The sequence below is a fragment of the Ascaphus truei genome, chromosome 2 (assembly GCF_040206685.1).
Source record: "Ascaphus truei isolate aAscTru1 chromosome 2, aAscTru1.hap1, whole genome shotgun sequence".
Lineage (NCBI taxonomy): Eukaryota > Metazoa > Chordata > Amphibia > Anura > Ascaphidae > Ascaphus > Ascaphus truei.
The window spans coordinates 411,940,918-411,949,371 of NC_134484.1; positions in this window are offsets into that span (position 1 = coordinate 411,940,918).

Consider the following 8,454-nt stretch of genomic DNA (forward strand, 5'->3'; position numbering starts at 1 on the left):
TAACTCCATCCCTAGCATCATTGTTTTCTTTGTAAAACACCCCAAAATTACTTACACACTGTACAACATAAAACATTTTGTATACATTGGCACACAAAGACACAATGGACTGCTCTTCTTTTGTACCTCTGTTTTACAAAAACAACAACGCATAGGAACATTTTATACATAACCTCCTCTGAGTGCACATTTCTTCTATGTACTGAGGTATATAAGGTGCCACCCCACCTAGGAGCAAGGTGACCCACAGGCAGTGTGATATGCTCAGTGATTTGATCACTAATTGACACCCTTAAACATTTTTTTTAACACAGATAAGTATTTTTAAATATATTGTCAAAGTTTGTTTTTAATCATAATTAGCTCAAATATGCAGAGTTTTAGACTTATCTTAGCATCTCCCTTTTTAATGGTGTCACTGCTTCAGAAGGGGAGAGCTTAATGAAGTTTGGTATCAAAATCTCCCAGCTGCCCTAAATTTATGTTAGTCTTGCAGCCAGGAAGCTTTGTTACCCCTAACCATAACCCTACTTTATTCCCTTCATTTTCTTCCTGGGTAACCGGACAAGGAGATGGTGGGCTAAGCATGGAGAAGACACTTGTTGGAAATGCATTGTGCTTTTAAAGGTCTTTTCTAACAAGTTAAAAGGACAATGTGGTATGTCAGCAAAAAAAAGTGGCCTATGCATTTCAAGGATAATTCATTTTGTTTCATGAAGTAAATGTAATTGCTAGGTTGCTTACAAAACGAAATACACTATTGTAGAGGAAAAAGATTTATGAGAAACATTCCTTATACCTTTCCATGCATGCTCTTTCCTAAATCCTAACTGGAGGTGACACATTTTATCAAACTCTTTTATACGCTATTACATGAATCAAGTCTACTGTATATGCTTGTGTGTATAGTTGATATACTGTATGCGAAGGCATACGCATACACATGCATACTGTATATATTTATCAAAAGACTGACTCAATTCTATACCGTTTTTAAAAATATTAACATGCCCTCGGGTTGTGAAAGGGTTAAATAAGAGTCGCTGACTTTTAGCTTTGCAGTTTTATAGAGCTGTGCAAATGTGCTTTGCAAAATTGGTTGCTTCTTTTTCTCAAATGTGACGTTTTTGTGAAATTTTCTTGAAAGTTAACCTAGCTCCAAATTTTGCCACTTTTCATAATAATTTTACACAAATAGCAGTATATAAAGGGTCACGTGACCTGATAAAACCTTTCAGATGTGCCCCAAAACATGGTGTATAAAACAGACACATTTTGCCTACTTTTACATTTTTAGCCTCTTCACTACCTCTTCACTTCCTCTTCATAATGCATATTGTAGGTAAAATCTTGCCTGTCCCTATATCCTTTTCTCGCTCTTCCCTTTCCCCCCTAATGAAGTGGCAATATTACTGCTCTCCAGGGCTGCCGGAGGAGAGCCATTGGTCCCCAGACACCCTGAGCTTTGCGCAGGGCTCTCCCTACCGTACCTCCTCCCAAGTGCACCTGGCTGGCCAATACTGGAAGTTCGGTGTGCCTGGCCACAGGGTCCTGCTCCCTTCTGCTGTGGAGCCCTTCCTGACAAGATGCCCCCCAGGTAACATTCTTAGGCAGAGCTCATATACTCCGCTTGCTTGTGAGAGTGCGAGTTCTTAGGCCGAGCTCATAGTTCGGGAGTTGCTGCATGCATGTGCACGCATGTGCGTCAAACATACTTCCGTTGCTTGCTATATGCATTTGCCAAGTACATGCGTGCTTGCAGGCGAAGTAGCATGTTGACACGGCAGCATTTTGAGGAGACAATACATTTTGTCTTTTCAGGTGGCTGCCGCGACACGTGTGCGATTCCGCCAATCACGGCGAACCAGCTCTGTGATGTCATAGTCATGCCCACCATCGCTTGAAACACTATGAGCACAGATCGCTAGTGCTACAGCTGCGCAGCACGGAAGGAGCTCGCACTCTCGAAAGCAAGCGGAGTGCATGAGCTTAGCCTTACCGTGCCATGAGGCTGAAGCACAAGGCATGGTGGGGGTGTGGTTAGGATGTCACGGAGCTGGTTCGCCGTGATTAGCAGAACCGCTCATGTGACACGGCTGTGATGTGGCCGCCTCTTGAAAATACATATTTTTTGTCTGTTCAAAACACGGTCGCAACATCACGCTCCGTCATATGCACACGTGCGAACTTGGAGCGGCCTCAAATGGATCCTACAATTTCTTCTTGCCGCGTGCAAGCGTCATCGCACACAGTATGATCTGTGTCTTAGAGAGGGGAGAGAAATACTGTGGGGAGTGAGGGGTGAGAGAGATGGAGGGAGGGGGGGGGAGAGGGGAGAGAAAGAGATGGGAGAGAGAGGGCAGGGAGAATAAAAGGGGTCAGAGTCAGAGAGAAAAAAGGGAGACTAGTCTTGGGCCCCGGAAAGCTGTTAGTGGCTCTACTGCTCTCTGCAGTAACAATCTGTTAAAACCTTTCATTGCAAACACAGTGTATATACACTCTACAGTATTATTCTTGCAAGAGAAGTGTCAGAGTCTTTGTAGACATCCTGCTCCCAGCCACAGTTCTCTTGTCTGTCCACCGGGTGTGCTGCTGTTTCTGTCTGCTCTGAGGTTCCTCTGTCTGTCTGTCTCCTCTTGTTGCTCTTGTCCTTACAGTTTCCTGTTTCCTGTTCCTCCATTGCCTTTGTTTTGTGTCCTGACACCTTATGCCCATGCTTCTGCTACTGTTCCTTGTTGAGTCCTGATTCAAGGCTTTAAAGGCTCTTGTTAGTGTTCTGGCTTGTCCCCATTTGTTTCCTGCTTGTGATTCCCTAATCTCAGTTCCTGCTCCCTAGTCTCAGTTGCTGCCCCCCTGCCCTGTTCCTGCCTTGACCCCTACGATCATTGCCTGCAGTCTGCCACCGAACCCTGCCTGTGATCCTGGCGATCCTGCTTGCCGCCTGCCATCGAACCCTGCCTATGACCCTGACGATTCTGCTGGCCCCTGCCACTGACCCCAACAATCCTTACCTTCCCTGCTGTTCCGGCCATCAAGGTTATACCTGCTCCTTGAGTCCCCGTAACAGAATACAAAGGCCATCTTCTGACCTCGCCGGAACAGATTCTCTGCCCTCCTGCTTCAGCAGACCCCACCCGCTTGTATTGGGAGGAAGAAAAGTACTTTTGTTTTGTTTTTTGGAAACCCAGTTTGAGATCTTGAAGGGTTTTTTTGCCACAAAGTGTTCTGCAGGATTTGTTGTGCATTTTCTCCCTGAGAAGAATTCCCTTATAAAAAAAACTTGTATTTTTCTGCAGTACCTGGTGTCACCATTTCAGACTCAGACTTTCATTCCCTGGACAAGGCTTTTCTCTCCCTGCATTTCTGGGTTTACCATTGCAGATTTTCAGACTTGCATTTCTATAAACAGACTTGAACCAAGGGCTCTTGCTAGTGTTCTTGCTTGTCACCGTTTGTTTCCTGCTTGTGAGTCCCTAGTCTCAGTTCCTGCTCCCTAGTCTCAGTTGCTGCGCCCCTGCCCTGTTCCTGCCTTGAGCCCTGCCTGGACCCCAACGATCCTTGCCTGCCGCCTGCACCAAACCCTGCTGATCCTGCTTGCCGCCTGCCACTGAACCCTGTGACCTGACGATCCTGCTTGCCACCTGCCACCGACCTCAGCCCATGACCCCAACAATCCTTGCCTTCCCTGCTGTTCCGGCCATCAAGGTCCTACCTGCTCCTGGAGTCCCTGTGACAGGAAGGGGCATAGTTAAACCACTTGGAATGTTTTTCTGGTTCCAACCACTGCTCTTTGGCTCTGCTTACTGTGTAGCCTAGTTAATGATTTTTTAGAGCTCATTCTTTACCCATTTGTTTAAAAATACATTGTCGGTCCTCTTCTCTGTAGTTATGTATGGGAGTCAATAAGTGGCAGAGTATTACTGACAGACAATTAAATACAGTATCTATATTTGTAATACAGATTTTTTAACTACACTAAGTGTGGCAGCCTATCATCAATTGTACAAGTAAAGACAGGAAATATTTAGATAAATAAAACAAATTGATCCCTAAATCACACTCCTGTATTCTGGAACAGAAGACGTCAGTCAAACGTATGTGACATTTACTTGTCCAAATTTGAATGATGGCTGGTGTACGGTGACTTATTACACAGCGTCCAGAATCTAAAATGAGCTACAGCTAGAACAAACAAACAAAACGCTCCACTTATGATCTGCAGTGCGTGTTCTTGTTTGGTATTTTATTATCACAGGCTGCCTTTTTATTTTCCTTTTTACACTGCAACACAATAAGGTCAAAGAGCCTGACTCTGGGAAACAAAGATTTATTGATTGTTACATTTGAGAAGAAATGTCAGATACTAGTAAAGCTCTTTCCTGGGAGAATCAGCACTAAACCTGCAGGAGACAAATTCTGCAGGCAAAATATTATGGTTCTTTTATGATATCTTTCCCATCAGACTGATAAGGTTGGGCTTTTGCTTTCATCTTTTCATTTGTAAATATTATATTTGTCCCATTCTGCATCTTTCAATGCTTTAGTTTTATCTGTCACAGACGCATAGAGATCTTTTGGTCACCAGAGCTCTTAAGTCTGGGAGGGAGATGGGTAAACGTGCAATGAACATTGTTACTCCTGTCAGATGGAACTTGAATTTACAGATAAAGGACCACACAGCTCCAAATACTCTATAAAAAAAAGTTGTTCCCTTGTCATTTCAAAACTTTTGACAACTGATTAGATTTAACTTGATCAAAGGGACAGAAGCAATGAACAGCTTGGTAAATACAATACTGCCACTGCAGGGCATGAAATAGCAGAATGAGTGGGTCTCCCGCGTCCCAACCTCAACTTTATACACTACCCTTCAATACCCCAAGGGGTTTTTGGCCCTCTGAAGACTCCGTAGCTGGTGAGGAAGAGTCCAGTCCCTCGTGAGCCACCGTACCCTGCTGCACGCGCAGACGCGGAAGTGCTGTCGGTCGCCATTGAACAATGTGGATCGAAGTATCCTGGCGGCAAACAGGGACTTACACCGTGACTCTTTCGGTTCCAGAGGCAGTCCCAAAGTGGCCAGAGTGTGCCCTTAAAGCATTCATTGTGATTTACTTTTCGGGAGAATGTGAATGTGTCCATCCCCCTTGAATCTAATCATTTGTGCATTAAAACTGTATTATGCTATGTACTCCTCTTTGTTTTTCAAGAGAGAGTCACACGTGATCAGACCATCTTTATGCAGACATATGTGAGTGATTTGTTCACTTAACCCCTTTCACACCACTTTCACTGGGTCAATCTTAGTATAAGTTCATTGTTTGCCAGCACTCTATTGCGCTTTATATTTTTCCACTAACACTTTTACACGATTTTCTAGATATCGTTTATTTAAAGCTGCACAGAGAAGCTTATTTTGTTTTAGTTTTGAGCTTCTCTATATCACTTATTGCTGTTTGGGATTAGGATGATATTAAAAGATTATTCCTGTAATCTCAAGATTTATACGTCTAATAATTATCAAAACTGCTTCAAAATTATCATTGTTATGTAATAACCTATGCAATTGCATTATTTAAAAAAAAAAATTATATAATATTCTGTTTATAAAAGAAGAATATTATATGATAAAACAAGAGAAACGCTAAGATCTTGCAATGCTCATGTACAATATCACATGCGAAAATAAAGAGCATATAGTGCATGGGAGAACAGGCGAATATAACAAGCATACAGTGTATGGGAGAACAGGTGACTATAAAGAGCATACAGTGTATGGGAGAACAGGTGACTATAAAGAGCATACAGTGTATGGGAGAACAGTCGAATATAACGAGCATACAGTGTATGGGAGAACAGGCGAATATAAAGAGCATACAGTGTATGGGAGAACAGGCGAATATAACGAGCATACAGTGTATGGGAGAACAGGCGAATATAACGAGCATACAGTGTATGGGAGAACAGGTGAATATAACGTACATGCAGTGTATGGGAGAACAGGCGAATATAACAAGCATACAGTGTATGGGAGAACAGGCGAATATAAAGCGCATACAGTGTATGGGAGAACAGGCGAATATAAAGAGCATACAGTGTATGGGAGAACAGGCGAATATAAAGAGCATACAGTGTATGGGAGAACAGGTAAATATAAAGAGCATACAGTGTGTAGGAGAACAGGTAAATATAAAGAGCAGACAGTGTATGGGAGAACAGGTAAATATAAAGAGCATACAGTGTGTAGGAGAACAGGTAAATATAAAGAGCATACAGTGTATGGGAGAACAGGTAAATATAAAGAGCATACAGTGTGTAGGAGAACAGGCGAATATAAAGAGCATACAGTGTATGGGAGAACAGGCGAATATAAAGAGCATACAGTGTATAGGAGAACAGGTAAATATAAAGAGCATGCAGTGTATGGGAGAATAGACAAATGTAAGGAGCATACAGTGTATGGGAGAACAGACAAATGTAAGGAGCATACAGTGTATGGGAGAACAGGCGAATATAAAGAGCATACAGTGTATAGGAGAACAGGTGAATATAAAGAGCATACAGGCCACGGTATGGGGTGCCTGTATCCCCTGTGCTTTTAAATCCCTGTGCCCCGCGTCATGTGACCGTGGGATTTAAATCCTGCACTGGGACACCGGCACCCCATAACGGGGCCTGTATCTCGGGAAGTAGTGGGTCCCCAAGGCTAAAATCAATGCGGTTCACTTCAGAAGACCCCCCTGCTCCCAAATACTAGTATCAAAACACAAATACATTTTTTTTAAGTCATTACTGTAGCGGCTATCTGGTATGAAGCTGCTTTAATGTAATTTTTATTAATAGTGTGCGGGAGCAGGGGGTCTCCTGAGCTTAACTGCATTGATTTCAGCTTTGGGGACCCCCTGCTTCCTGAGTTAGAGGCCTGGTATGGGGTGCTGGTATCTCCTCATGAGAAGGAGTGGCTCAGTGAGTAAAGACACTGGCTGGCACTGAGTTTGAGGCGAGGGAACCTGGTTTAATTTCCGGTGTTGGCTCCTTGTGACCTTGGCATGTACACATTTTATCCAAGAAGGACAGAAAGAATTCCTCTATTTGCACTCTCTATCATTTTTGTGTAAAATACATACAGTATATTCTTCATTATAGGCTTTTAAATCGGTAAAGACTGTTAAAACCAAAAAATAATAAAATTTTATTACATCAAAAAAATTAATTAGTGACTCTGTGAAACATATAAAGGTTTAAAAATCCTGTTCACAAAAGGAAATGGTAGTGGAGGACTCACTATTGTATTTCAGACTATGAAAACACATTAATATGTGTGTCTGTATATTTTTATATATATCCACTCCGACAGCTCAATATTGTAATCAGTCAGGTCTAGATCTACTGTTTGCCTGTTTAGTATAATGGTAGTAAATAAACACTAGGTACAATGCACATTTTTATGGTCAGTTTCAAATTCAGGATACTGAAAATTAAGTAACATATATGCATATAGTTCTAAGTATGACGTTTTAATAGGCTAATAGCCCTCAAATCACACATCTATGTATAAATTCAGCATCCATAAAGCGCACACACACACACACACACACACACACACACACACACACACACACATATATATATATATATATATATATATATATATATATATATATATATATACATATATATATATATATATATATATATATATATATATATATATATATATATATATGTATATATATATATATATATATGTAACGGTTTTTCTGGACCCACCCAATCTCAGATTGGCCCCTGTGGTCTAACTGGTCCCCATTACATGTCTGTATGTTGTGGTGCACCTGCTGGCTTACAGGACTCCTGAGTCTCCCCCTGGGTTGGTATGGGGATATCAGCAAGACAGGCATCTGAGGTAGTGGGGATTGAGTCCTACTCACATCTGATGCAGTGCCTCCACCTCATCAGGATCTCTGCGGCCACAGGGGGATGTATCTGATGAGGAACTCCTTCTTGGTGCCTTCCTCTGCCGAGTAACTCCACACTCACACATGAGGGTTTCGGTGAATAAGGGCATCTTTATTATCATCATAGGCAGACTGCCCCTGACAGCGGTTGTACTTAGCCGCTCACTGTAGTACGGTTCATCCCTTCAGAAGGTCCTTCCCTCCCAATGGAGTTGAGTCACCTCTGCCCGTAGGGAGATCCCCACCTGTGTCAGGTCATTGAACACAGTGTAGATTCTATTTGGTATATCTGACAGCCTTAACTGCTGCAGACCTCCAGAACTGGACCATACTGATCCCTTGATTAACACACACTTGAACTCCTAGTTGACACACTAACTTTAGACAGTGCTGTGTCTTATATAGACTCAGAAAACAGCCACACCTCTTGTGTCACTAATAGTGGACACAGAGCATGTTGCCACTCCCCTTGTGTACATATGACACCTCACTTGGGTGT